Source organism: Nicotiana tomentosiformis, chromosome 8 (assembly GCF_000390325.3).
Source record: "Nicotiana tomentosiformis chromosome 8, ASM39032v3, whole genome shotgun sequence".
Taxonomy (NCBI): domain Eukaryota; kingdom Viridiplantae; phylum Streptophyta; class Magnoliopsida; order Solanales; family Solanaceae; genus Nicotiana; species Nicotiana tomentosiformis.
In genome coordinates, this window is record NC_090819.1 from 23,841,074 (window position 1) to 23,868,765 (window position 27,692).

At 35.7% G+C, this 27,692-nt stretch overlaps 1 long non-coding RNA gene across 1 annotated transcript; it reads left to right on the plus strand.

The window, feature by feature from the left end:
- Window positions 1-314: 314 nt before the first annotated feature.
- Window positions 315-3,270, plus strand: LOC138896630 (uncharacterized). The gene is made up of 3 exons (XR_011410000.1): window positions 315-565; window positions 1,618-1,736; window positions 3,078-3,270. It is a non-coding gene; the product is annotated as an uncharacterized lncRNA (long non-coding RNA).
- The last annotated feature ends 24,422 nt before the right edge of the window (window positions 3,271-27,692 follow it).

Below are 27,692 nucleotides of genomic sequence, written 5' to 3' on the forward strand. Positions count from 1 at the left end.
ATGCTACATGCCAATTGCAAAACAGTAAAAGCTAAACAGACAAAAATGCTATTGGCATCATATAGTAAAGTTCAAAGTAATGTCACTTGCTGCAAGAGTAGTATCATAGTAACATGTGGCTATTGGCATATATGATATCATTACAAATATTTTGGCCTGACCTGCGCGATTATTTTCTAGTTACGGAGTAATATCGAAAGGGTCTCTCATTTGGTTGGTGTATTGGTAAAATCTGCCTCGACACGTGTTAGATTTACGTGGCAACACAATGTTGTTTGGGACAAATGTCATTCCGAGGATAAATGCATGACATGAATAACGAAAGTTTGTCCTCGCGAGAAACATCTTTAACTTGATGGCTCCTTTCCGGGGAGATAAGAGCGGTGCCTCATGAAGCACTCCGAAGACGGCTCCGGGGATCCATTAACGAAGCTATAATTCGGAGTCTTGTTTGGTCTTCAACCTCCTTTGAGATATTCGGGATCCACTAATATTTATTACATATAGCGTTTATCCCACAATTGACGAGTATCTCTGAAGTCAATAACCACCCAAAGAAACGTTTGTAAGTTGGATTAGGGATATGAACATTAGGTTTAGACAATAAATACCTCCACTTTCCTCATTTGTAACTCATTCTGATTTCGCTCTACTTATTCATAATTATAAGCTACTGCATTTATATCTTGTCAAGCTGAGGCAATTGAGCTTTACTTTGCAGTATTGTGGCTCATAAGCACTCTCAATAAGATCACTCTTTTCGTTATTTACCTACTTTGATCGCATTATTGCTTATTTGGTCTAGCCAAACAATTTATTCAACTAACCTTTAATTTGAACTGATTATTGTTACCTCATAAAATATAAATTCAATCGTTTATCATGAAGCTATTTTTGGGTTGAACAGTTGGAGCAGTTCTTTCTTTTTTTTTCAGTTTAGGTTAGTGACGAACGCAAACACAACACGAAATTTATGCTCGCTAGCCAAAGATAGTATAGTTATGATTATCGTCTTCACATGGATTGATCACTAGAAGATAGGAGTTGAGAAGAATTGATTTCTTATCAATGTGAGAAATAAGGGTCATGACAGGATAGGTGCAAGATAGTTATTGTAACAACCCGACCGATCATTTTGAGCATTTACGTTCTTTTCAACTATTTGAAATCTTGAATAGGTTCATATGATGTATTATGACGTGTGTGAGTAGTCGGTTTTGGTTTTCAGGTATTTCGGAATTAGCTCGGAAGAATGAATCTCATGTTTGAAGCTTTAAGTTGGACGAGTTGACCAAGTTTGACTTTTTAGTATTCGGCCTCAGATCGGAGTTTTGATGATTCCGTTAGGTCCGAATGGTGATTTGGGACTCGGGGAAAATTGTAAAAATTTTAATAAATAAATTTTTGGGATTTGAATGTCGATTCGGAGTCGGATTTGAGTGAAACTAGTATGGTTGGACTCGTAATTGAATGAGTTATCGGATTTTGTGAGTTTCGTTGGATTCCGAGATGTGGGTCCCACTGCCGATTTTTCGAGCGGAGTTGAGAATTTTTATAAATTATTAAATTGTAAGCATTTGGAGTATATTTTGATTAATTTGCACGTTGTTTGACTAGTTTCGAATCGTTTGGCTTGGAATTGAGGAGATAGGAAGGCATTCGGAGGTTGATACGCGCGGAATGGAATTTCTGGAGTATTGTTTATCTTGCTCGGCATTGGATTCGGCTTGTTCGAGGTAAGTAACATTTCTAAACTTCGAGCTGAGAGTAAACCACGAAAATACGTGTTATATAATTTGCTTGGGGGTGACGCACATGCTAGGTGACGGGCGTGTGGGCGTGCATCGTAGACACTATGACGTAATTATTTCCGTGGAATTGTATAGTCATCATGTTTAGCCTAATGTCCCATGTCTACGTGTTTTAAAATCTTACTTGCAATTTAAACAACATGCTTAGTTGAATTACCTGTTTTTCTTGAATTCGTATTCAGTCTTTAACTATAGGACTCATTGCTGTAAATTCGTCATTCCATAGGTTATGAGTAGTGTATTCACTTTTGGGACTACGAGGTGGTACCTCTGGAGCTCTCCTATTGCATATTTACTTTGGGGACTACGAGGCGGTACCTCAGGAGCTCCCCTGTTGCATATTTACTTTTGGGACTACGAGGCGGTACCTCGGGAGCTCCCCTGTTGCATATTTACTTTTGGGACTACGAGGCGGTACCTCGGGAGCTCCCTTGTTGCATATTTACTTTTAGGACTACGAGGCAGTACTTCGGGAGCGCCCTATTGTTTATTATCCAGATATTGATACAATAGCATGTGAGTTGTCCTTGCAGCACATGAGTTATCCGTGCGGATTATAGCGCTTCGGCTGAAGGAGCCCCTCCGGAGTCTGCCTCCCCCCTCCCCTTCCCCCCACAGTGAGCGCAATTGATTTTATATTTTCGGGATGGACTTCCATGGGCATGAATCTTGCCCGAATCATTTATTATATTTGGGATGGAGTTCCCTGGTCTGGATTGGCCCTGTACAGTACTGAGTGACTGAATGTCAGTTATTATGTATATATATGGGATGGATCTTCCCTCTGCTGGATTGTCCATATACAGTACTGAGTGATTGAGTACTCTAAGAGTGTAAGTACATGAGTTCATCATTGTGCTGCATTGCATTAGACATGCATACTTGATATATAGGCATAGAGAAGTATTTTTCCTCATGCCATCTCATAATGAAATTTCTTATCTGTCGTTAAAGTTTTTGAGAAAAATCACATATTTCAGACTTACTCATATTTCGGTGACTTTCGAAAAAAGAACTGAGTTTTACTATTATACTTGAAAAGAAAATATATATTTTTTTGGAATTGTATACGAGCTGAGAATTTTATTATTGAGTTATTACTTATGCTGTTTTAAATTTTACTGTTATGAGATGATTTTGGTTATTGGTATGGGCTCTGACCTTGGTACAAGCTTGTCACTACTTTCAATCTAAGGTTAGGTTTGTTACTTATTGAGTATATAGGGTCGGTTGTACTCATACTATATTTCTGCACCTTGTATGCAGGTTTCTGATGTTGATGTTGATGTGTATGGCGGGAGCTGGATCTGAAGATGTACCTGCGTTTTAGTCATAACTGCCTCTTGTTCATGGTAGCTTTAGAATTTTAATCTGTTCATGTATATTTCAAACAGATGTTGTATTTTATTTCATACTAGCTTTGTAAACACTAAATCTTAGAAGCTCATGATTTGTACTACCAGTCCTTGGGGAGTGTATTAGAGCCAGTTAAATATTAATTGAATCGAATTATTGTTATTTGGCTTACCTAGCAGGTGAGGTTATGTGTCATCATGACTAATTGGATTTTAGATCGTGACAGTTATTTGGGATCCAACTCTAGTTTAACTCACTCTAATGTTCTAATGATTCTCATGAATTCACTCGATGATTAATTCAAATGTGTAGTCAAGACTCCTCTCCCGATTAAATCTTAACTTGACGAGGTGAACTAATATAAAGCACTGTGAAAATCTGCAAGCATGCGTTACTGGATTAGTCTTCAAGAAAACTTCTCTCAAATATTCTCCTAACTTGATTTAATCAACAATTCAATAAGCTCTTTCGATTACTTAAGAGAATCACTGAATTAAACCAAATAAAATAATGCAAGATAATCACCACAATATTTCTCTTCCAATTAAATAAACTGGTGAATAAAGTTGCAAAATTCAAAGCTCCATAAACGAATTCATGCAAAGAACTAAAGTTAAAATCCACAAATATCAATTAAAATACTATATATGTCAAACCCTAAAGGAAACTACTCCATAATCATGGAGGAAGTCATCACAAATATAATTAAAGAGTAAGAAAATATCAATCTAACGTTACAATCAAAATTTTCGTATTGAATTGATGGAAAGATGATGAAATCTTGTGTCTTGTAGCCTCCAATTCTCTCCAAAATCTTCACAGGTCAAAAGTCCTCTAAAAATCGTATTTTGGTATATTTATACCATGTAAGAATGGGCCTGGACGAAACTACCCTTTCTAAGCTGAAACAGAAAAATACTTTGAGAATTTTGTACACGCGCGTCGTGCCTAGCGTTGCACCATGCGGTGTGGTAGTGGGGAAGTTCAGAGAGTAGATTCTCACATCCAACAGCAATTTACACTGCCGTGTCGCCCCACGCAGCGCGACAGTTTTAGTTTTTCAGAGTAATTCGTTTTCTTCACTTTTTGACATCCAGACTTGGCTCCTGACCCCCCAACACGATTCTGGTTTAATTCCATAGACTTTTACTCAGACTTCAAAGCTCCACATTGTCGATTTAGCTTCAAATTATCTTTTTAACTCGGAATCACTTCCTGCAAGGTATTAAACACACAATAAGTGTAATTCACTATTAAACACACAATAAGTGTAATTCACTATCATTTAAACTCAAATACAAGTAAAATACAGTAATTAGAGTGCAAACTATGACTAAAATACAGGTTTTCTAGCCTACCATCAGTTAGAATGGTTTATAAGAAATTTTTATAGATATCTTAACTCAGAAGGACGTCGTATAGTTTATTAATATTAAACTAGTATTTTAAATACTTCATTGTCTCATTTTATATATTTTAATTTAAAAATACAAAAAATAATATTTTTTTTTGAGCTTAAACTAAAGGTGTGTTTTAGCTAGGTGTCTAATAGGTTAAAGTTTGTTGAAGTGTTTATATTGAAAAGATTTAGCGACGTTGAGGGCTATCTATATCAGGGGCGGATGGTCTTTGGACTAAGGATTCAAGTGAACTTATAATTTTTAACACGAAGTGTAAATTTATATATAAAAATCTGTTAAATCTCAATAAATATTAGATTTGAACTCATAATTTTAATAGTATAATGAATTCTATGTTAAAAATCTTATAAATTGAAGGCCAAATATATAGACAACCCATTAAACTTGGCCCAATTTTTTATTTTGGCACTCTAACTCAATCTTGTTCCATTTTGGCCATCCAACCCCATTTCTTATGTTTCACTTTAACACAAAAGCTGACTAGATTTAGAGTGTAAGTTGCCTCACCCTGTAGGCGCTTGAGAGAGATATTTTTGGACAAATTTCCTTCTCCAACCCATTGAACTTGGCTCCATTTTTTTTTATTTTGGCACTCTATCTCAACCTTGTTCCATTTTGGCCCTCCAACTCTATTTCTTATGTTTCATTCTAACACGAAAGCTGACTAGTCACATATTGTGAATTGACTCACATGGTAGGTGTGTGAGGCAGATTGTTTATGGAAAAATTCCTTCTCCAACAATAATAAAGTAATTGTTGGCCCCATTTTTAATCTTCCAACTTCCTTCCCCCATATTTCATCTTCATTATTTCCTTCCCATTTACTGTTTCTATGAAAACCGACTGATTTTCAGTTGGTTTCTTAAAAAATAAATGTTGCGGGACACTAAAAGAGTTTCCTGCATTTTTATGCCCAAAAAAATGACCGAAGTTGGTCGGTTTCGTAAAAAAAAATTAAAAAATTAAATATTTTGAAATAAATTTTATATTTTGCGAAACGTGTGCGCATGCATATCCTGAATTACCCACAAATTTCATAAACTTTTAAACCGCTAAATTTTCGAAACCGTGAACTTTCGAACCCGTAATGGAACAAGGTTGACATAGAGTGCCAAAATGAAACATAAGAAATAGAGTTGGAGCTTGGAGGGCCAAAATGGAACAAGGTTGAGATAGAGTGCCAAAATAAAAAATGGAGTCAAGTTAAATGGGTTGTCTATGTATTTGGCTAAGCAAGTATGTATACGCGCTGCATTTTTACGTCGGATAAAAGTTTTTGTGTTAAAGTGAAACACAAGAAATGGGATTGGAAAGCCGAAATGGAACAAGATTGAGTTAGAGTGCCAAAATAAAAAATTGGATCAAGTTTAATGGGATGTCTACGTATTTGGCCTAAATTGAACTTATTAAACTTAAATCCCAAATCCGACTCTGATTTATATATGTATTTGGCCTAATGCAAAATAAACATCAATATTATAATAGAATCCTTAGAACCTCTAAAATCCTGAAGTCAAATTCACATGTGTCTTTACAATTCGTACAAAACAGTAAATAACGAAAAGTTTGACTCGTTTTGGGAAAAAGGAGTGGTTGTCACCATTTGTTGACTCAGTTTCCAACCAAAAAAAAGACTCAGTTTCACGTCAATTAAGATTGCGTTGCCCGGCGTTCGAAATTGCATACTATTCTGTCGTCCGTATGTATTCATGGTTGTCAAATTTTAATTAGTTAAAGTTATATACATATCAATATAAAGAATATTTTATACTATTATTCAAAGAATATTTATAATTTTAAAAATAAGACATACAACATATTCCGATAAATAAAGACGACTTGGTGATATTAATTTTTTTTATACTATAGTATATATAACTTAAACTCAATTATATTCATAAGGACACAAAATTTCACATTGTGAACTTCCCCGTGAAATTAACTTCAATACTTAGAGGAAGTTTCTTTTTTTGTTGTGTGTGTGTGTTTTTCACCTGGTGTCTAGCATCAGTATTGAAATCCGACTAAATCACACCAAAATTTCACATTAGGGAGTAAAATGCTCCTAATAAAGGTGATTCCATATACATTTTTCGAAATCGAAACATCTCATTGCTTAGAGGAAGTTTCGATGCCTAGAGAAGATATTTTAAGAGAGAGAAATGTGTCAAGACGGCTAGTCTAAAAATACTTGAATAATTTGACTGTTTTTTTGAGGAAAAAAACGGAAAGAAGAAATGGGCCGGGTGTCACCATCTGTTGAATCAGTTTCACATATATTAAGATTAGTAAATTCCATAGGCATTGACCGACTTTTTCCGTGCGTTTGGACATAAGAATTATAAAAAATAAAAAAAAAAATGAATTTTTTTTAAAGTAAAAATGATATTTAAAAATTAAAGTTGTGTTTGGACATGAATATAATTTTGGGTTATTTTTGAAGTTTTGTGAGTAATCTGAGTAAAAGTTTTGAAAAATAACTTTTTGAAATTTTTCAAAATTTTAAAAAATTCTAAAATACATTTTCAAGTGAAAATTAAAAATTTTATGAACAAACGCTGATTTCGAAAAAAATATTTTTTTTTTAAAAGATAAAAATTTCTTATGTCCAAACGGGCTCTTAGTGTTAAGAGGCTCTTTTAATGCCACATGTCCTACTTGCAGCCAATTGCAAAATATCTAAAGCAAACTAACTAAGTTTTCTTGCTTCTGTCAAAGTTCTAAGTAACGTGTTGTAAGACAACACCATGTGGTGATTGGAATACTATTGTACATATTTTGGCATAATCCGGATCCGCTATTATTTTCTTAATTACTAGCACAAAAAGCGAATTTCATTTCGTTGGAGAATAGTTTTATGGCAAAGGAGAAATTTTATAATCTTTAAGATGGATATCACTTGTTGATTATTATTAAACTTGTATTTAAATAAATAAATAAAAAAAAGAGTCTTCTGCCTTTGCAAACCTTAGGTAAAATTCATGGATGATATTCAAACAATCACAAATTACAAATTATTTAAGAACTTCAAGAGATCCATTTTCCCAATTAAAAATAACTACTAATATGCGTGTACATACACATATAAAGAGAGATTGCTATCGCTTTAAAATAATATAAATTAAGTATTAATCTGAAAGGAAAATGAAATGTATACTACCTGAATAGTTTCATGCGCAAACTCATCTTACTGTTTACATAAAATTCTACATAATTTATGAAAAAATCGACTCGTTTTGAGAAAAAAGAGGTATACGTAATTTACGAAAAAATCGACTCGTTTTGAGAGAAAAAGAAGCGTCTGTCACCATATGTTGAATCAGTTTCAATTCACATATATATGTTAAGAATTTGATGCTTTTATGTCCAAGTGGATGAATGTGCTCTTCATGTTACATGTCTTACTTGGCAATAGGGGCGGATCAACATATATCTTTGTGGATGCTAGAGCACCCATTGCTCCATTGGCGGTACCAAGTATTTTGTTAAGCACCCATCAACAAAGGAACTTCATGTGTGCTTTGGTTTGAGTTCGGAGAAAATTCGGTTGAACTAAAATGTTCTTAGATCGTATCTTTCGACGTTCATTTTTTTCCTTTTCAACTCATGCTTTTTCTTCTCTACCTTTTAGGCTTTTACCGTGAATTGCTTGCCTCTTTATCTTCTTTTGTTCCTTCCAAGAATTGCTTTCCTTTTTATTCTCTTTGCCATTTTTACTTTGCGCAAAACACAACACAAAATTATTACTCGCTAGTCAAAGATAATATAGTTTAATTATCGTCTCCACAAGAAATAGATTTAAACAGTTTTCGAATAATTTTCAGTTGATTACTATCTAGGAAAATTAGCACTTGATTTGATGATTATCAACTACGATTAACTACTAAAAATAAAGCAATTAACAATTGATGAAAAAAGACAGCAGATGAGCAACGAAGAAACATCAATGAGAGAAATAAGGGTAATTGACTAGATAGGTGAAAGATAATTGACTAGGGATCTAATTCTTGAGTTAGTTCACTCTATAATACTATTGATTCTCACGAATTCAACAGGTAATTAGATTACACTTGAAGTAAATGTTCCTCTTCCGATTAAACGCTAATTTCAGTAATTAATCCAATTGAAACACGGTAAACAATTGCAATGAATAAAATAATAGTTATGGTCTAAAGGGTAACTTCTCACGAATATTTTCCTATTTTCTAGTTTGATTAACAATTTAAAAGGCTCTTTTGATTACCTATTTAAATCACGAGCATAAGATGTAAAGAAATTCAATATCAAGATCCTCTTTCGATTAAGCAAAATAAGAAATAACTCCACAATACGAATTAAAACTCCATCAATTAATTCCAACAATTAACAAGAATCTAATCCCTAATCAAGTTATCAAAACACCGTATCTGTCAACACCCTACTGGAAATTACTCCATAGCAATGGAAAAAGTCATCTCAATAAGGTTTAAAAACAAAGAAAATATGAATGCTAATGATTCAATACAAACTCTAGTATTTCACCGATTGTTGGTTGAAATCTTGATAAATTTTTGTGTCTTCTTGCCTTGGTTGCTTCTCAAATCTTTCGTAGGTCAAAAGTCCCTTAAAATCGTATTTTTGGTATATTTATACCCTGTAGGAATGGGCCCGGACAAAACTTTCCTTTCCAAGCCGAAACAGGAATTACTCTAACCAAAATGCACAAATGTGGCGTAGGGCGTGGAACGCCTGAGGAGTTTATCAACAACCTTGAATTTTGTCTGTCATGCAAGTTTTTCACTGTTGCGCCTTGCGGCGCCCCATGCGGCGTGGCAGTGTAGTTTTCCCAGGGTAAATTGTTTCTTTCTCTGTTTGACATCTGGACTTGATCCTCGACCCCCGAGCGTGATTTCGGGTTAATTTCTTGGGCTATTACTCAGATTTCAAAGCTCCAACTTATTCGATTTAGCTCCAATTAATCCTTTTAAATCGTATTCAACTCTTGCAAGGTATAAAACACATAATAAGTACAGTTCATTATCATTTAAGCTCAAACATACGTAAAATGCAGTAATTAGAGTATAAACTGCTGCGAAAATATGGGTTTCTGACCTACCATCAATACCCCACACTTAAAAACCATTGCTCGTCCCCGGACAATCAAACTACACTTTACATAGGGACGACCTCTTGATCACACAACTTCCCTAACATATTATGCCAAGAATATTTAAAGCAGACTAAGCACCCTATCATAACATCCTAATCTCAAAGTTCGACTCAAAAATACCACGCATATTTTCACAACCTGCTCACTTATTCTAACATAGAGGTCAATGTCGTTACCTTTCCTTCACAAGTCATATGACCTCACACCAAAAATAGAGAGTAGTTCCACACACACAATAAAATTTAAGAACATATAGGAACTCAAGATAGACATAATTCACTCACTCTCAGAATCAAAATTCATGTGCCACAGAAGACGTACCATAGGCTTGCCCGTAGTATAATACCCTACTAATTGAGGTCATTCAGTCAAAGATCAAATAGGACTATAATTTGATTGTAATGTAGGCTGTGGGACGGGTAAGATACATTTTACAATAGCACAAACTGCCCTAAAATTCACATAATATTCACCAATTTTCAGCCATATAGGCACCCCCACCAAACTTTATCACAAAATAACTCCAATGCCACCACAACATATGAAAATTCATCTACATGCGTAATAACAACAAAAATCCCCACAAAAGCAAGTACATTCTCGGTAAAATTATGAAAGACAACTAAAAGATTAGCAAAAAGAAAACTACCTAGGGTTAGGTTAAACTAGACTAAAACTATCTAATTCTACAACTGAATAATAAGAAAAGGATAAGAGAAGAGAAGAAGAACTTACCTTGATGAGTGATGAAGGTGGGAGAATTTGAGTGGAAGAACTTCTAAGAGGAAGAATGAGGTATTTGGGGTTGAGTTAGAGATGAGAATGTGAGAAGAGAGAATAATGGGAAAGGAAGGGGGGGGGGGGGGGGGAACGGGTGTTAGAAAGAAAAGAGGCGTATGGTTTTTTTTTCAACTTTTTCAATATTTTTTATTTTTTTTAATTAATGAGCGAAAATTTTACACAACCGCGTCGTGGGGTACGGCGCCCCACGCAGCGCGGAAGTGGACATTATTAGGGAGCTTGCATTTTTTGTGAGAGGGTCGTTTGGCCTGGCGCGGCGCAGGGCACGGCGCCCCACGCGGCGCAGGGCACGGCGCCCCACGCGGCGCGCTAGGCCAATTTCCTCAGAGTTTCGTCATTTTTCAATTTGTAGCCCACTGGTTGCACCCCGACTCTATTATGTACTTATTTTATGTCCAATTCATACTTATACATGTCCAAAAAAATACCATAACTCCTAAACTCTAATAATCTTAAACTACAATAATCTAAATTATTCTACAAAAGCAAGAAAAAAGGATTAGAAATAGTTTTGAGTTATAGTCGTTAGCTTGACTCCGTCACTTAGGCTCATTTGATCACGATACTAGTGGATTGCTTGTCAAATCCTTTAACAAGGTATGGTTTCAACCTGTGCCCATTCACTTTAACGCTTTCATTTCCTTCATCGTCCTGTATTTCGGTGGCGCCATACTATGAAACATGTCTTACCATGTACGGGCATGTCCATCCTGACTTGAATTTTTCGGGGAACAACCTAAGTTTACTATTGTATAGTAAGACTTTGTCCCTTTCATGAAACTCCTTTGGCTTAATCAGACTATCATTCCACCTCTTTGTCTTTTCCTTTAATATTCGCGCATTTTCATACGCATCCAATCTAAACTCTTCCAATTCGTTCATCTGCGCCAACCTGTGTTCACCTGCAAGACTAAGATCAAGATTTAGCATCTTAATTGCCCAATAAGCCTTATGTTCTATGTCAACAAGTAGATGAAATGATTATTTATACACTAATTTGAGCGGTGAAGTCCCTATGGTTGTTTTGAACACAGTTCTGTATGCCCGTAGAGCTTCGTCCAACTTCACAGCCCAATCCTTACGAGAAGTACTAACCATTTTTTCAAGAATTAGTTTAAGCTCATGGTTAGCCACTTCAACTTGCCCACTAGTTTGGGCATGGTACGGGGTTCATGTTTTGTGTGTGACCCCATACTTGGGCAGTAGTGCAAAAAATTGCTTTATTCACAAAGTGCGACCCATTATCATTTATAATCACCCGAGGTGTCCCAAAGTGGGTAAAGATGTCCTTTTGTAGGAACTCACACACTACCCGAGCATCATTGATCCTAGTAGGGATTGCTTCGACCCATTTAGAGACGTAGTCAACGGCTACTAGGATATACTTATAAGAATGAGACGATGGGAACATGCCTATGAAGTCAATGCCCCAAACGTAAAAAAGTTTACATACTAGAATGGAGTTGAGAGGCATTTAATCCTTTTTTGCTAATATTACCTGCCCATTGACACTTTTCACATGCAGCTACAAATGCCTGTGCGTCTTTGTAAAAAGTAGGCCAATAGAAGTCGGATTCCATGACTTATGTTGTAGTGCGATTTCCACCATAGTATCCTCCAATTGCTTCATCATGTAAATGAGACAGAATGCTTGCCATCTCTCCTTGACGCACACATCTTCGAATCACACTATTTGCACACAGTTTAAACAAGAAAGGGTCATCCAAAAATAACTTTTTACCTTACCTTGAAGCTTCCTTATTTGATCACGAGAGAGGTCACAAGGCAACCATCTACTAGCCAAAAATTTGGCTACATCAGCATACCAAGGCGGCCTTTCGGAGACCGCAACAATGGAGAAAATATGCTTATGAAGGAACTCTTCCCTTATTTCAATTATTTCAACCAGAGGTCTCTCAAGTCGAGATAGATGATCTGTGACTTGATTTTCTGTGCCCTTCCTATACTTGATCTCCAAGTCAAACTCTTGGAGAAACAACACCCACCGCATCAGACGTGGCTTGGACTCCTTCTTACTCGACATGTATTTCAAGGATGAGTGGTAAGTATGTACAATCATTTTACTCCCCACTAGATAAGATCTAAACTTGTCAAAATCAAATACCACAGCAAAGAACTCTTTCTCAGTAGTGGCATAGTTGACTTGAGCATCATTCAACATTCTACTTGCATAATAGATGGGCCTAAACATTTTATCTTTTCTTTGCCCCAGTATTGCCCCCAACAACTACATCACTAGCATCACACATTATCTCAAATGGCTGGATCCAATCAGGTGTCACCAAAATAGGAGCACTCACAAGCTTTTTTTTTTATCAATTTGAATGCTCTTAAGCACTCCACAGTGAAAACAAACTTGACATCCTTCGCTAGCAATGAAGTTAAAGGCTTGGTAATGCTGGAAAAGTTTTTAATGAATCTTCTATAGAACCCAACATGTCCCAAGAAACTCCTTATACTCTTCACAAAAGTCAGTGGAGGGAGCTTAGCAACTACATCAATGTGGTGCGGGTGCCTATATGGCCGAAGATTGGTGAATATTGTGTGAATTTCAGAGCACTTTGTGCTATTGTTATAATGTGGTGATGTTATAGTTGTATTGGATGATGTGTTTGGAGTACAATTATGGGTGTTTTATGCTCAAATTAAAGTTGAAGAAAGTATTGACACTAATGCCTATTACATGTTTGAAAAAATGCCACAATGACTCCAATAGTGAAGTATGAACACAAAGTTGATTCTTGTGACTTAGTAATGAACTTGTTGTTACAAGATAAGTGTGGGTGGGCGGTCATGTTCTTATGTTGTAAAACTTTAACGTGTTAGCCCAAGTTCCAATCGATTGACCACCCCATGCTAATGTCTTGCTGGTTGCTAATTGGGGTGTCTTATTCATGTTAAGTACTTGTGTAATGTTGTATTGTAACTTCTTAATTTTGTTAGTAGTAAGTTAGTATAACTTCTTATTTTTCTTTTCTTAGTTACTAGTTTAGCTTCTTAATTTTATATTTTACACTAGTGTAGTTCGTGGCTATGTTGTTATAATATTATATTGGTGGTTGGGTGGGTTGATGATTACTTGTGGCGTGCTTTTAGTGGGGTAGTCATAGTCCCTGATATATATTGTACTTGTGAACATGCCTATGACATAAGTGTGGGGTGGTTCCCCGTTCGGTTTCTTGTTATTCTATATGTCGTGGCTAATGTTGTTCGTCTCGTACAGGTATAATGTCTCGCTTACCCAACAAACGTGCTAATACTGGTTCTTCTAGGGTTTCTTCTAGCAGTTGTAGAGGAGGTAGGCGGTCACCACTCTCTTGCCCAGTTGAGGAAGGGATGGAGCGCATAGACCCGGATGCTAACAGGTCCTAGAGTGCAAATTTGGTATTCGTGCTGTCACAACCCATGCTAGACATTGGTTCCAGATGTTCGTGCCTGCATTAAACTAGGAGCCTGAGGTTGCTATCGATGATGGTACATTGAGATCTACAACAACATTCGGGCTATAGGTTTTGACAGTCTGTTCTGTCCCGGTAATGCGGTGAACGTGAACCTTGTAAAGGGGTTTTATGCCAACTAGCAACCTAGAGCCAACCCGGATGTTATGTACGAGGTACGGGTACGAGGTAAAGTGATTCCCTTCTCCTCCCAAGTGATCAATCGGATTTTAGGATTCACAAAGCACTCCCACAAGCTCTTTCAGAGGTTTCTCTGTCGGCCAGACTATGTTGATATCCGCCGACAGCTATGTGGAGCTGACTCTTCTGCCGCATGGATACGGGATGTTAATGAGTTCCACAAGGACATGAAGAAGGGCACATTCCAGCACCCGACCAGGTTATCTTGCGGTTGATCAATGCCAAAATCATGCCTACCCAAAGTGACACTGATGTCTCACAACTGAAAGTGTGTTTGATTTATGCCTTTTTGACAAGGATACGGTTTAATCTCGAAAAGGTCATGCTTGAGCACATGGCGAGAGTGCGACCAATTGGGGCCCGGGGGCCCGCTGTTGATGGTAGGATATAATATCATATTTTAATCAATTATTACACTCTAATTTACTGTATTTTAATTGAGTTGGAGCTTTAATCGCTAGTGTTTTGCATTAATTATGTGTTTTATGCCTTGTAGGAGTGATTCCGATCTATGTAGATGTTATGCAATGAATTCAAGCTATTTGGGAGCTTCGAAATCTGATTAAAAGCTCAAGGATTAAGTCGAAATCGTGTTGGGATATCAACAGATGATAGTGCATTTTAAGAACAAAACGAAGAATTGAGCAGTCATCTTGTGCATTGTCCAGTAAAATGCACATAACTTTTCGCTTAGAACTCTGTTTGGGCTCCACAATATATCGTTAGAAATCTGTTTAAAAGGGATACAACTTTCATGTTTTACATTTTCCAAAATTCTCAACAGAACACCATCCACATGCGCGGTCGTGCACAGGTCGCGCATTGGGCGCGCACTAGAGGCAGAACAGGGTAAAAATGCGCGGCCAAGTGCGCGAGCACACTTCTAGGTGCGCGGCTACGCATGCCCAGTCCGAAACAAGTGTCTTATTTCGCGTAAGAGAAAGTGTATTTGTTTGGGCCCGACCCTACTTGGTATATATATATGGAAAAATGGAATTTGAGGACTTTTGACATAATTTAGACCTAAGGAATCTAAGGAGAAGAGGGAGAAGCAAGAGCACAAGGATTTCACCATTCATCCTCACTCAAGATAAGGGTTTGGATGTTTTATGTTTTCCTTTGACTTAAACGTAATTGTGATGAATTTTTGCATATCCATGGAGTAATTCTTCCTTAGGGATTGATGGATTTGATGTTTTGAGAATATTTTGTGGATATTAACTCTAGTTTTATGTATTGAAGCGTTTGGGGTATTTTTATTGTTGCATATATATTTACTTGTTTATGCAATCGAAAGAGGCATAATTTGTGATATTTTGCATTATCTTATTGGTTGAATTCATTGATTCTTGTTAGTAATCGAAAGAGGCTAGTTGAATTAAAGTTTAGACCCAGTTAGGAGGATAATCGAAAGAGGTTCTCCAAAGGATCAATCCACTACGAATTCTTGCATATATTCACCAAGCTTAACTTAGTTCATATCGTAAGGTTGAGACTTAATCGAGAGAGGAGTTTCTACTGAATGTTTGAACATAATAGAGTTAATTCGAGAGACTCACTTGAACCATAAAAGTGAAGTAACTAGAGTTAATTCCCAAACAAGTATCTTACATTTATCCAATCAACCCCTATTTTCTCCCTTTGATATCTTCTTGCTTACTCTTGTTGCGATTGTCATTATCCAATAGTTTAGACTTCGAGTAAATTTTAGTTTTAAATCACTCAACTCTAATTGTTGATCATCTTGGATAACAATTAAAACTAGAAGCTACGAAAACATTGTTTAAATCCAATCGATGGGGATACGATATTTTCTATACTATATTCTACTAGCGAGCATAATTTTGTGTTATGTTTTTAGCTCGTCCAATTTTGGCGTCGTTGCCGGGGATTGGCAATCAATAGTGTTGGAAATAGTTTGTAGTGCTAATTCAGGAATTTTTTTTATTTTGTTTTTCTCTTTTTACGTTTGGTGTTTTTTGACTGTGCGCAGGCTATAGGTTAGATTGGTGCATGACCCGATCTTCTGGGAAGGAATTGCTACCATACGAGCCGGAAATTGAAAAGCAATTGTGATATCTAAAGAAAGAAATAAATATCCCCGTGAATACAGAGAAGGTTGGGTAATCCTCAACCAAAGAAGTTATGGTGGGAGATGAGGATAATGTTTATTTGGCTGCAAGAGAGGCAACCCAACAAAGATAAATAACTGCACGAGATGCGGATGAGACAACTCTTCGAAATGCACAACTTGTCTATGAGGAGGAGATGGCTCAAAGAATTGCACAGAATCGACTTGTGGGTGCAGACTAATTCAAAAATATAGCTCCCGGTGCCGGAAGACCACTTGGTGATTATGTTAGACCGGTCTACAACCAAGGTTTATCGAGTGTGAGACCACCTCATGTTGCAGCTAATAATTTTGAGTTAAAGCAGAGGTTATTTCAAACCCTCCAAAACAACTGTGTCTTTAGAGGAAAGATAAACGAAGATCCAAATAATCATCTGATGGGAGAGGTTCACAACTCATTATTAGAAGGGAAATCCACAACTTCTATCAGAATGAGACTAAAACAGTGTTTGAAGCTTGGGAGAGGTTCAAAGAAATAGTGCGTAAGTGTCAACATAGTGGAATAGAACTCTGGATGTAACTCCAGGATTTTTGGGATGGATTGACACCAATTTCACGCAGAACATTGAGCAACGCAGCTGGAGGTCTATTGATAAAAAAGACTCGAGAGGAGATAGTCACTATTCTAGATGAGTTGTCTGAGGATGCAAATCAGTGGCCCTCTAAAGTTGTTGAAAGAAGAAAAATGACTGTTGTTCATCAAGTTGACGCTAACACATCTGTGCAGGTACAACTTGATGCCATGGCAAAGGAAATAAGGAAGCTAACTTTAGCTTCAATACACAGTGAGCTTCCTGCAGCATGTGACATATGTGGAAGAGGACACCCTACTCATGAGTGTTAAGCCTCGATTGAGGAAGTTAATGTTGCTGGTAATTACAACTTCAATGCAATTAGTCAGAAGCACCCAAGCTTTTCATGGAGTTCACCTGGGGTACAAGAAATGCATGACAACAAAATAACTCCAGATTTCAAGGAGCTCTTGGTTTTGTGAATCAGCAGAGGCCGCAATTTCAACCTCAACAGCCAATTCAGCCTAGGTTAGAAGATCTGATGAAGTCATTCATTGTCAAGACATATGAGAGATTAGATGCTAATGGTGCAACTATTAAAGAACTTGGGACAGGTTTGCGAAGTTTGGAGAGACAAGTGGGATAAATTGCAACTATATTATCCGAGAGAATCCCAGGTACTCTACCAGCTAATACTGAAAAGAATCCCAAAAAAACGGTAAATGTTGTGACCTTGAAAAGTGGACAAGTGTTGAAAGATCCCATTCCAATTCACAAAGAAGCTGCGCCTGAAAAAGAAAGTGGGAAGGAGCTGAAAATTGAAGATGATGATAAAAGACTGAGAAGAAGAAAGGCAAAAAGGGAGCTGAGAAAAAGAAAAAGGAGGAAACTTCAAGAAGGGAGAAATCCAATGAAGAGATCAAGCACATGCCTGCATTAACTTTTCCCCAAATATCTATAGAGAAAAGATGGATAAGCAGTTTGAGAGATTTCTAGATATGCTGAGACAGGTTAATGTAAATTTGCCATTCACGGAAGTTCTCTCACAAATACCAGCTTACGCAAAGTTCTTGAATGAGATCCTTACAAAGAAGAGGAAGATAGAATAGACCCCAGTGGTCAAACTTACAGAGCATTGCAGTGCAATATTGCAAAATAAACTCCCACAAAAGTGTGGAGATCCAGGGAGTTTTACGATACCTTGCTCTTTAGGCACTCTTAACTTTGATAATCTTTATATGACTCTAATGCCTCAATTAATCTAATGCCATTTTCTATTTACAAGAAATTAGAGAAGGAGATTGGAGAGATAAGGTCGGTGCCAATATCTTTGCAGCTGGCAGACCAAATGACTATAATACCCGCGGGGATAGTAGAAGATATTTTGGTGCGGGTGGATAAGTTTGTATTCCCTGTAGATTTCATAGTGATGAATATGGAGGAGAACAAGGAGGTCCCCCTCATCATAGGAAGACCATTTTTAGCAACGGGTAGAGCTATACTGGATATACATGATAGAAAACTCATGCTTAGTGTGGGTGAGTAAACGGTGACTTTTTAGATGAATGTAACAACTTGAGTGAAAAAGGAGAAGCCGGCTGCAAGTGTTGAGTGGAAGCTGAAGAGTTCAAAAGAGAAGGCTCCAGTGATTGAAAAATACAAGTGCGGGGTATACCCCAAGAAGGCTGAGAAGAAGTTGTCTGCGTAGATGTGTGCACTAGTTTGGGCGCGTGGAATGGAGCCCGACTTCGACTCAGACCCTAATTGAAAATTCAGGGAAGTTTCCTTTACCTTATGCTTTTTAATTGTGTGTCATGGGGACATGCCACAACTTAAAGTGTGGGGTAGGGGATATTTATATGTTGTATGTATATGTATTTTTGTTTTTATTAATTTTAGTAGTTAGAGATAGAAAAAATTTAAAAAACATAAAAATTTTAAAAATTTTGATTTTTTCCGACGATGGATATCATTCGACAGGTTTCTTGAGGGAATTAAGTCGAAAGAAAAAGATAAAAAGATTTTCTTTTGTAGTTAGTATATTAATTACCCCTTGATTTTTCTTTGTGCCGCAGTTCTTTTCCAAGGGTTTTGTTTGAACCGGGTGTGACGCTTGTGCTATGATTTGAAATGGAAGCAATATCTCTTGACTTGATCATGCCTTGAGAATAGTTAGTGCTTTGGTTGTGACGCTTAGGCTCAGTTTTTAACTCTTGTATAAATGTATTAAATTGTATGATCTTAACTTTGTTTAACTGCTTTGACTAGGGTGTCTTGATGATCCAATTTTGAGTAAGTTATGTGCCATATGTGTGTGAGGTTTGGTGTATTCTGTGCATTGTATTTGATGTCTAGAACTTACCCCGTGTGTTTGCAAAGCGAAATAGTATTTTTGTTCAGTCTTGGAAGTGATATAGGCGTTTCTTTGTTGAGCCAACTATATAGTTTACCCACCAACTTGTTATGTATCGTAGTTAACCCCGTTGAGCCTGTAATCCTATTTTTTGGCAACCACTTTACAAGACTTACCCGTTTGTTATAATTGACTATTTATTTGAACCATTTACCTCTCTTGAGCACTTGAAATTATATGAGCTTTATAAAAATTAAAGTGTGGGCTGATTGGATTGGCTTTTGAGTGGAGCTAATGAAATAAGGAGAAGGTGCACTGAATTGAAAAAGTAAGAGCCACTTGAAAAAAATAAAAAAATAAAAAATTATGTAGTTGTATGATTGTGAAAAATGATCTTTGATAAGTGATAACTCTTGATGTAATTGTGCTTAAAGAAGAAGAGAATTAATGCATATTGATGTTAAGGTGGAGTATGGTTTGACATACGTGTGGAGTTTTGAATGTTAAATGTATGTATTAAAGTGCTTAGGGAGGTGTAGTCACTCTTATATCCAAATATATCTTACCCATCCCGCAACCGACATTACAACCAATAAAAGTCCTACTTGATCCTTGACTGAATGAGCTCAATTAGTATAGTAGTACACTACGGGCAAGCTTATGGTACATCTTTTGTGGCATATGAATGTTGTTTCTGAGAGTGAGTGAGTTCTTTCTATCTTGAGTTCCTGATTGTTCTAAATTTTTATAGTGTGTGGAACTACTCTCTTTTGTTGTGTGAGGGCACTTGATTCATGAAGGAAAGGTAATGTCATTAACCTCTATGTTAGAGTAAGTGAGTAAGTTGTGAATAATGCGTGGTGCTTGTGAGTCAATTCTTGAGGTGTAGATGTTACACTATTGTGCTTAGTCTATTTTAAATATTCTTGGTATGATGAGTTATGAGAGTTGTTTAAAAAGGTCGTGTCATTATGAGGTGTAGTTTGATTGCTCGAGGACGAGCAATGGTTTAACTGTGGGGTATTGATGGTAGGCTATAATCTCATATTTTAGTCGATTATTACACTCTAATTTACTGCACTTTAATTGAGTTGGAGCTTTAATCGCTAGTATTTTGCACTAATTGTGTGTTTTATGCCTTGTAGTAGTGATTCCGATATATGTAGATGTTATGGAATGAATTCAAGCTATTCGGGAGCTTTGAAGTCTGAGTAAAATCCCAAGGATTAAGTCGGGATCGTGTTCGGGGATCAACGGATGATATTGCATTTTAAGAACGAAACGAAGAATCGAGCAGGCATCTTGCACATTATCAAGTAAAATGCACATAATGTTTCGCTAAGAACTCTGTTTCAGCTCCATAATATATTGTTGGAAAGTTGTTAATAAAGGCTACAACTTTCATGTTTTACATTTTCCCAAATTCTCAGCATAACTCCATCCACGTGCACTGCCGCTCACTTGTCGCACATTGGACGTGCACTGGAGGCAGAACGGGGTGAAAAATGCATGGCCAAGTGTGCAAGCATACTTCCAGGTGCGCGGCCGCGCACGTCTTGTCCGGAAAAAGTGTCTTATTTCGCGTACGAGAAGGTGTATTTATTTGAGCCTGACCCTACTTGGTATATATACATGGAAAAATGGTATTTTGAGGACTTTTAACATAATTTAGACCTATGGAAGCTAAAGAGAAAAGGGAGAAGCAAGAGCACAAGGATTTCACTATTCATCCTCACTCAATACAAGGGTTTGGATGTTTTATGTTTTCCTTTGACTTAAACTTAATTGTGATGAATTTTTGCATATCCATGGAGTAATTCTTCCTTAGGGATTGATAGATTTGGAGTTTTGAGAATTGTTTATGGATATTAACTCTAGTTTTAGGTATTGAAGCATTTTGGGTGTTTTTATTGTTGCATATATATTCATTTGTTTATGTAATCGAAAGAGGCATAATTTGTGATGTTTTGCATTATCTTATTAGTTGAATTCATTGATTCTTGTTAGTAATCGAAAGAGGCTAGTTGAATTAATGTTTAGACCTAGTTAGGAGGATAATCGAAAGAGGTTCTCCTAAGGATCAATCCACTACGAATTCTTGCATATCTTCACCAAGCTTAACTTAGTTCATATCGTAAGGTTGAGACTTAATCGAGAGAGGAGTTTCTACTGAATGTTTGAATATAATAGAGTGAATTCGAGAGACTCACTTGAACCATAAAAGTGAAGTAACTAGAGTTAATTCCCAAACAAGTATCTTACACCTATCCAATCAACCCATATTTTCTCCCTTTGATACCTTCTTGCTTATTCTGGTTGCGATTGTCATTAGCCAATAGTTTAGACTTCTAGTAATTTTAGTTTTAAATCACACAACTCTAAATTATTGATCATCTTGGATAGTAATTAAAACTATAAGCTACGAAAATACTGTTTAAATCCAATCCATATGGATACGATATTTTCTATACTATATTCGACTAGCGAGCATAAATTTGTATTGTGTTTTTAGCTTGTCAAACCTATGCTACCCGAGTATGACCACTCAGCAGTTGAGGACGCACCATGTAGAGGAGGAGTTTCATTATGACCGGACCATCCTAGTGTCATATCCTACTTGATCTTACCCGTCCTACAGCCTACATTACAACTAAATTAAAGTCATACTTGATCTTTGTCTGGATGAGCTCAATTAGTAGACTATTACACTACGGGCAAGCTTATGGTACATCTTCTGTGGAACATGAATTTTGATTCTAAGAGTGAGTGAATTCTGTCTATCTTGAGTTCCTATCTCTTCTTGAATTTTATTGTGTGTGGAACTACTCTCTATTTTTGGTGTGAGGGCACATGACTTGCGAAGGAAAGGTAATGACTTTGACCTCTGTGTTAGAATAGGTGAGAAGGTTGTGAAAACATTCGTGGTATTTTTGAGTCGAGCTTTGAGGTTAGGATGTTATGATAGGGTGCTTAGTCTGGTTTAAATATTCTTGGCATAATGTGTTAGGGAAGTTGTTTGATGAAGAGGTCGTCCTTATGTGAAGTGTAGTTTGATTGCTCGGGGACGAGCAACGGTTTAAGTGTGGTGTATTGATGATAGGCCAGGAACCCATATTTTAGCCTTAATTATACTCTAATTACTGCATTTGATGTGTGTTTGAGCTTAAATGATAATGAATTGTACTTATTATGAGTTTTATGCCTTGCAGGAGTTGATTGCGAGTTGAAAAGCTGAATTGGAGCTAAATCGAACATGTTGGAACTTTGAAGTTTAAGTAAAAGCCCAAAAAATTAAGTCGGGATCACACTCGGAGGTCGAGGATCAAGTCCAGATGTCAAAAAGTGAGAGAAACAATTTACTATGGGAAAACTACACTGCCACGCCGCATGGGGCACCGTGGCAGTGAAAAACTTGCCTAATAGACAAAATTCAAGGCCGCTGATAAACTCCACAGGCGCATCTCATGGGCCGCCGCGCCCTGCGCCGCATCTGTGCATTTTGGTTAGAGTAATTAATGTATCGACTTGGAACATGTAGTTTCGTCCGGGCTCGTTCCTACAGGGTATAAATACACCAAAAATACATTTTTGAAGGGACTTTTGACCTACGGAAGATTTGAGAAGCAACCAAGGTAAGAAAACACAAGAATTCATCAAGATTTTAACTAACAATCGGTGCAATATAGGAGTTTGTGTCGATTCGTTAGCATTGATGTTTTCTTTGTTTTTAAATCTTATTGAGATGACTTTTTCCATTTCTATGGAGTAATTTTCAGTAGGGTGTTGATAGATACAATGTTTTAATAACTTGATTAGGGATTCGATTCTTGATAATTATTGGAATTAATTAATGGAGTTTTAATTCGTATTTTAGAGTTATTTCTTATTTTGCTTAATCGAAAGAGGAGCTTGATATTGAATTTATTTACATCTTATGCTCTAATTTAAATTCGTGATTCAAATAGGTAATCGAAAGAGTCTCTTGAATTATTAATCGAACTAGAAAATAGGGAAATATTCGTGAGAAGTTATCCTTAAGACCATAACCATCATTTTATTCGTTACAATATTTTACCGTATTTCAATTGGATTAATTACTGAAATTAATGTTTAATCAGAAGAGGAACATTAACTTCAAGTGTAATCTAATTATCTGTTGAATTCGTGAGAATCAACAGTATTATAGAGTGAAATAACTCAAGAATTGGACCCCGAGTTAATTATCTTGCACATATCTAGTCAATTACCCTTATTTCTCTCTTTGATATTTCTTCGTTGCTCATCTGCTGTCTTTCGTGATCAATTGTTAATTGCTTAATTTTTAGTAGTTAATCGTAGTTGATAATCATCAAATCAAGTGTTAATTTTCCAGAATGGTAATCAACTGAAGATTATTCGAATACTGTTTAAATCCAATCCCAATGGAGACGATAATTAAACTAAACTATCTTTGACTAGCGAGCCCTATTTTCTAGTTCGATTACCTATTTGAATCATGAATTTAAACTAGAGTATAAGATGTAAAGAAATTCAATATCAAGCTGCTCATTCGATTAAGCAAAATAAGAAATAACTCTACAATACGAATTAAAACTCCATCAATTAATTCCAACAATTATCAAGAATCGAATCCCTAATCAAGTTATCAAAACACTGTATCTGTCAACACCCTACTGGAAATTACTCTATAGCAATGGAAAAAATCATCTCAATAAGATTTAAAAACAAAGAAAACACAAATGCTAGTGATTCGATACAAATTCCCATATTGCACCGATTGTTGGCTGAAATCTTGATAAATTCTTGTGTATTCTTGCCTTGGTTGCTTCTCAAATCTTTCGTAGGTCAAAAGTCCCTTCAAAAACGTATTTTTGGTGTATTTATACCCTGTAGGAACGGGCCCGGACGAAACTACCATTTCCCAGCTGAAACAGAAATTACTCTAACCAAAATGCACAGATGCGGCGCGCCTGTGGAGTTTATCAGCGGCCTTGAATTTTGTCTGTCAGCCAAGTTTTTCACTATCGCGCTGCCCCTCGTGCCGCCCCATGCGGTGTGGCTGTGTAATTTTCCAGAGTAAATTGTTTCTTTCACTGTGTGACATCTGGATTTGGTCCTCGACCCCCGAGCATGATCCTAGCTTAATTTCTTAGGCTTTTACTCAGACTTCAAAGCTGCAATTTGTTCGATTTATCCCCAATTCATCTTTTTAACTCGGAATCAACTCCTGCAAGGCATAAAATACATAATAAGTACAATTCATTATTGAGAGCACCTAATTTTTGACTATATTTAAATTTTTATCACCTTCTACTATGTAAATATTTTCAGAATTTAATATATATATTTTTTAGCTTTGTTACACTTATACATATATATATAGAAAAATTATTAATAATTTAAAAGGTCAATTATTACTATTACTATTAGTATTATTTTTATCTTTATTTTTAAATAAAATGAATTAAAAACTAAAAATAAATAAAAATTAATTATTATTATTTTTAAAAAAATAAATTTCGGATGGGAATTAAAAAAATAAGAAAAGTAGAAATATAAAATTAAAAAGTAAAAGTAAAAGTAGGTAGAATTGTTTAATAAAAAAAGTAAAAAAAAGTGGAAAATTAAAAAAATAAAAGTAAAAGAATGTGAAAATTTAAAAAATAAAATGTAAAATAAAGTTGGAATTAAAAAATAAAAGTAAGGGTATCTGATTTTTTTTAAAAAAAAGTAAAAGTAAGTGGGAAATAAAAAAAGAAAAGTAAAATAAGTGGGAAATAAAAAAAAAAGTAAAAAAGTGAAATTTTAAATATATTAAAAGTAAAAAAAGTAAAAAATTAAAAAATAAAAGTAAAGGAAAGTGAGAAATTATTTTTTAAAAAAAATAAGAAAAATGGGAAGTGGAAATTCTTTTTAATTAAAAATAAAAAATAAATTAAAAAAATCTGAAAATTCCGAAAAGGTTTTCTATAAATAGAAGAGAAATGTGATGAAAAAGAAAGAGAGAGAGAGAGAAAGGAAAAAATAGGGAGGAAGGAATTGAGAAAAAAAGTATTTTCTTCTTCTAGGATAAGGAAATTTTTACTGGTGTCATTCTTTCTTCGGCTTTCTTTCAAAAAATCCAGCAATTCATCACCTAAACTCCAGCCCCGAACCAACTGAAAACCAAGCTAAAAAGCACCACAAAAATGAGCCGAAAATCCGGCGAAACAGTCCCTTTTTGTATAGAAAACAATAGCTCCAAAGTTGAGTCGTCGAGTTCGAGCTCCATTTGTCGATTTTGGTCGAGGCTCCATTTATATCCTTGTCCATTGTCCGAGTTTCAAAACAGTCTTGTAAAGGTCCATTTATCTCATCATTGTTTTATTAAGATATTATGCTTGAATATATAATTTGATCTTATTTAGATTCATGAAGATTGAAATAATTTTTTTTGTATTAATTGTTAGGTCTCATTAGCTTTGTTAAATTTTGCTACTTTCTTGATGATTAACATGAAGATTTATAAAAAATAATTTTTGGGCACGTAGTGAATGTTTGAACTTTGGGGATAAAATCTATGTATGCTAGTTGAAATTGAAAAATGAGGTTTGGACTTAAAAATAAAATAAAATGATTGGGCCCGGTGGTTGGGCTATGCTTAATGAAACATGTACTACTACAATTGACTAATTGATAAGGGAGTAGCTTGATGAACTAGTATCTGGGCATACTTATTAATTGGCTTTAAAGGGCAAATTGTACAACGATCCAATTTAATTTATCTGGTCCAAAATAGTTTCTGTCAGGCCCAATTTAGTAAGAGCAAAAGCTGACCCATTTTCCATAATTGATTTCCATAGCTCTTGACCTTACACAGATCTCAAACCCGTAAGAAAAAACAAATCATGAACACGTGCTAGTTGCTTTAGGCGCGATTAATAAATCATCGTGACTATGGGTATGGTTCCTATGGCATGGTCACGATACGTAAACCCCAACTCAAGTGCGCGTTTCACGCGACTTGACTTCAACTTCGAATAATAATAAAAATAAACATGTTGTAAATCGCGGGTGCGTTTCACGTGACGCGATTCGCAATATGTACAAAAACAAATGAGTTTGGGACATCGCGACTTATTCAAATAAGTTCCATAAATATTAAAAAGCAGTAAAAGACAAAAATGCACAATAGGTTTAAAATATGTAATAAATCAGATAATTACGTCAAGTATTAATTGTTAAGCGACCGTGCTAAAACCACGGAACTTGGGAGTGCCTCACACCTTTTTCCAGGTTAACAGAATTTCTTACCCGATCTTCTGTGTTCGCGGACCAAAAATAAGAGTCAAATTTCCTCGATTTGGGATTTTAAAATAAACCGGTAACTTGGGACACCATAAATTATTCCAAGTGGCGACTCTGAATTAAATAAATAATCTCATTTCGAATAATGTCACTTAAATTGGAAAAACTCTCTATCCCCTATCCCCTCGGGAAAAAGAAGGTGTGACAATTATTATTTAAGCTCAAACACACGTAAAATATAGTAATTAAATTATAAACTACGGCTAAAACACGAATTTCTGGCCTACTACCATCATTACCTTTTCTTTTTAGTATATTCTCTTTCCAATTTTTACTATCGTTTCCATTTCCTGGACCTGCTATCTTCCTATATTGCTTTATTTCTCAATTTGCTCTTCCTTTTTATACTTCTTTTCTTCCTCTAGTTGATTTCAACAATTTAACTTTTCCCTCGAAATAATTCTCCCTTCTCTTTTCGTTTTCTCAATATGACCTTTGTGACTGAAGTCAATAATTAACTTTTGAAATTTTTATTCTTTTTTCATTTGTGTAAAAAAGACTTTTCAATTCATATCGACCTAGATCAATGTTGTACTGAATTTGATGTTGGAAATTTAGTGTAACTAATAATGATATTATTCATCGTTTCAAAAGTATGAAAACACCAAGACAAATGTGAATATACTAATCTTTTGATAATAATATTTTATATATACTTGTTCAAATATTTTATCATCAAGTTCTAAATGGTTGTGCAATTGTAATTTATGGTTGTAATAAGTCTCCATTATAGGTAATTGAGCACCCACGACTTTAAAATTCTGGATCCGCAATTAGCAATTGTCAAATACTGATAAGGAAACAAATTAACTTGTCTTCTTGCCCAAGTAAAATATTGATGTTTAATTTTTGTTCTAATTAACGTCACTTTTTTGTTAGAGAGCAACATGAGGTAGTCAGGGGCGGATTTATAGTCCCAATCATGGGGCATGTGCACCTATAATCACACTGTCAAACTAGGTATTTTATGTATATATTTTTTAGAATTAGTTTAATATTATCTATTGACATTCATGCTCCAAAAAGATTGAATTGTGCGTTTGGTTGAATATTGGATTATTTAACCTGAGGAACATAGATTAATTCCCACTTAATATTTTTTATTTATTTATTTTAATGGTGCATCCATATTCAAGGAATTCTAAATCCGCC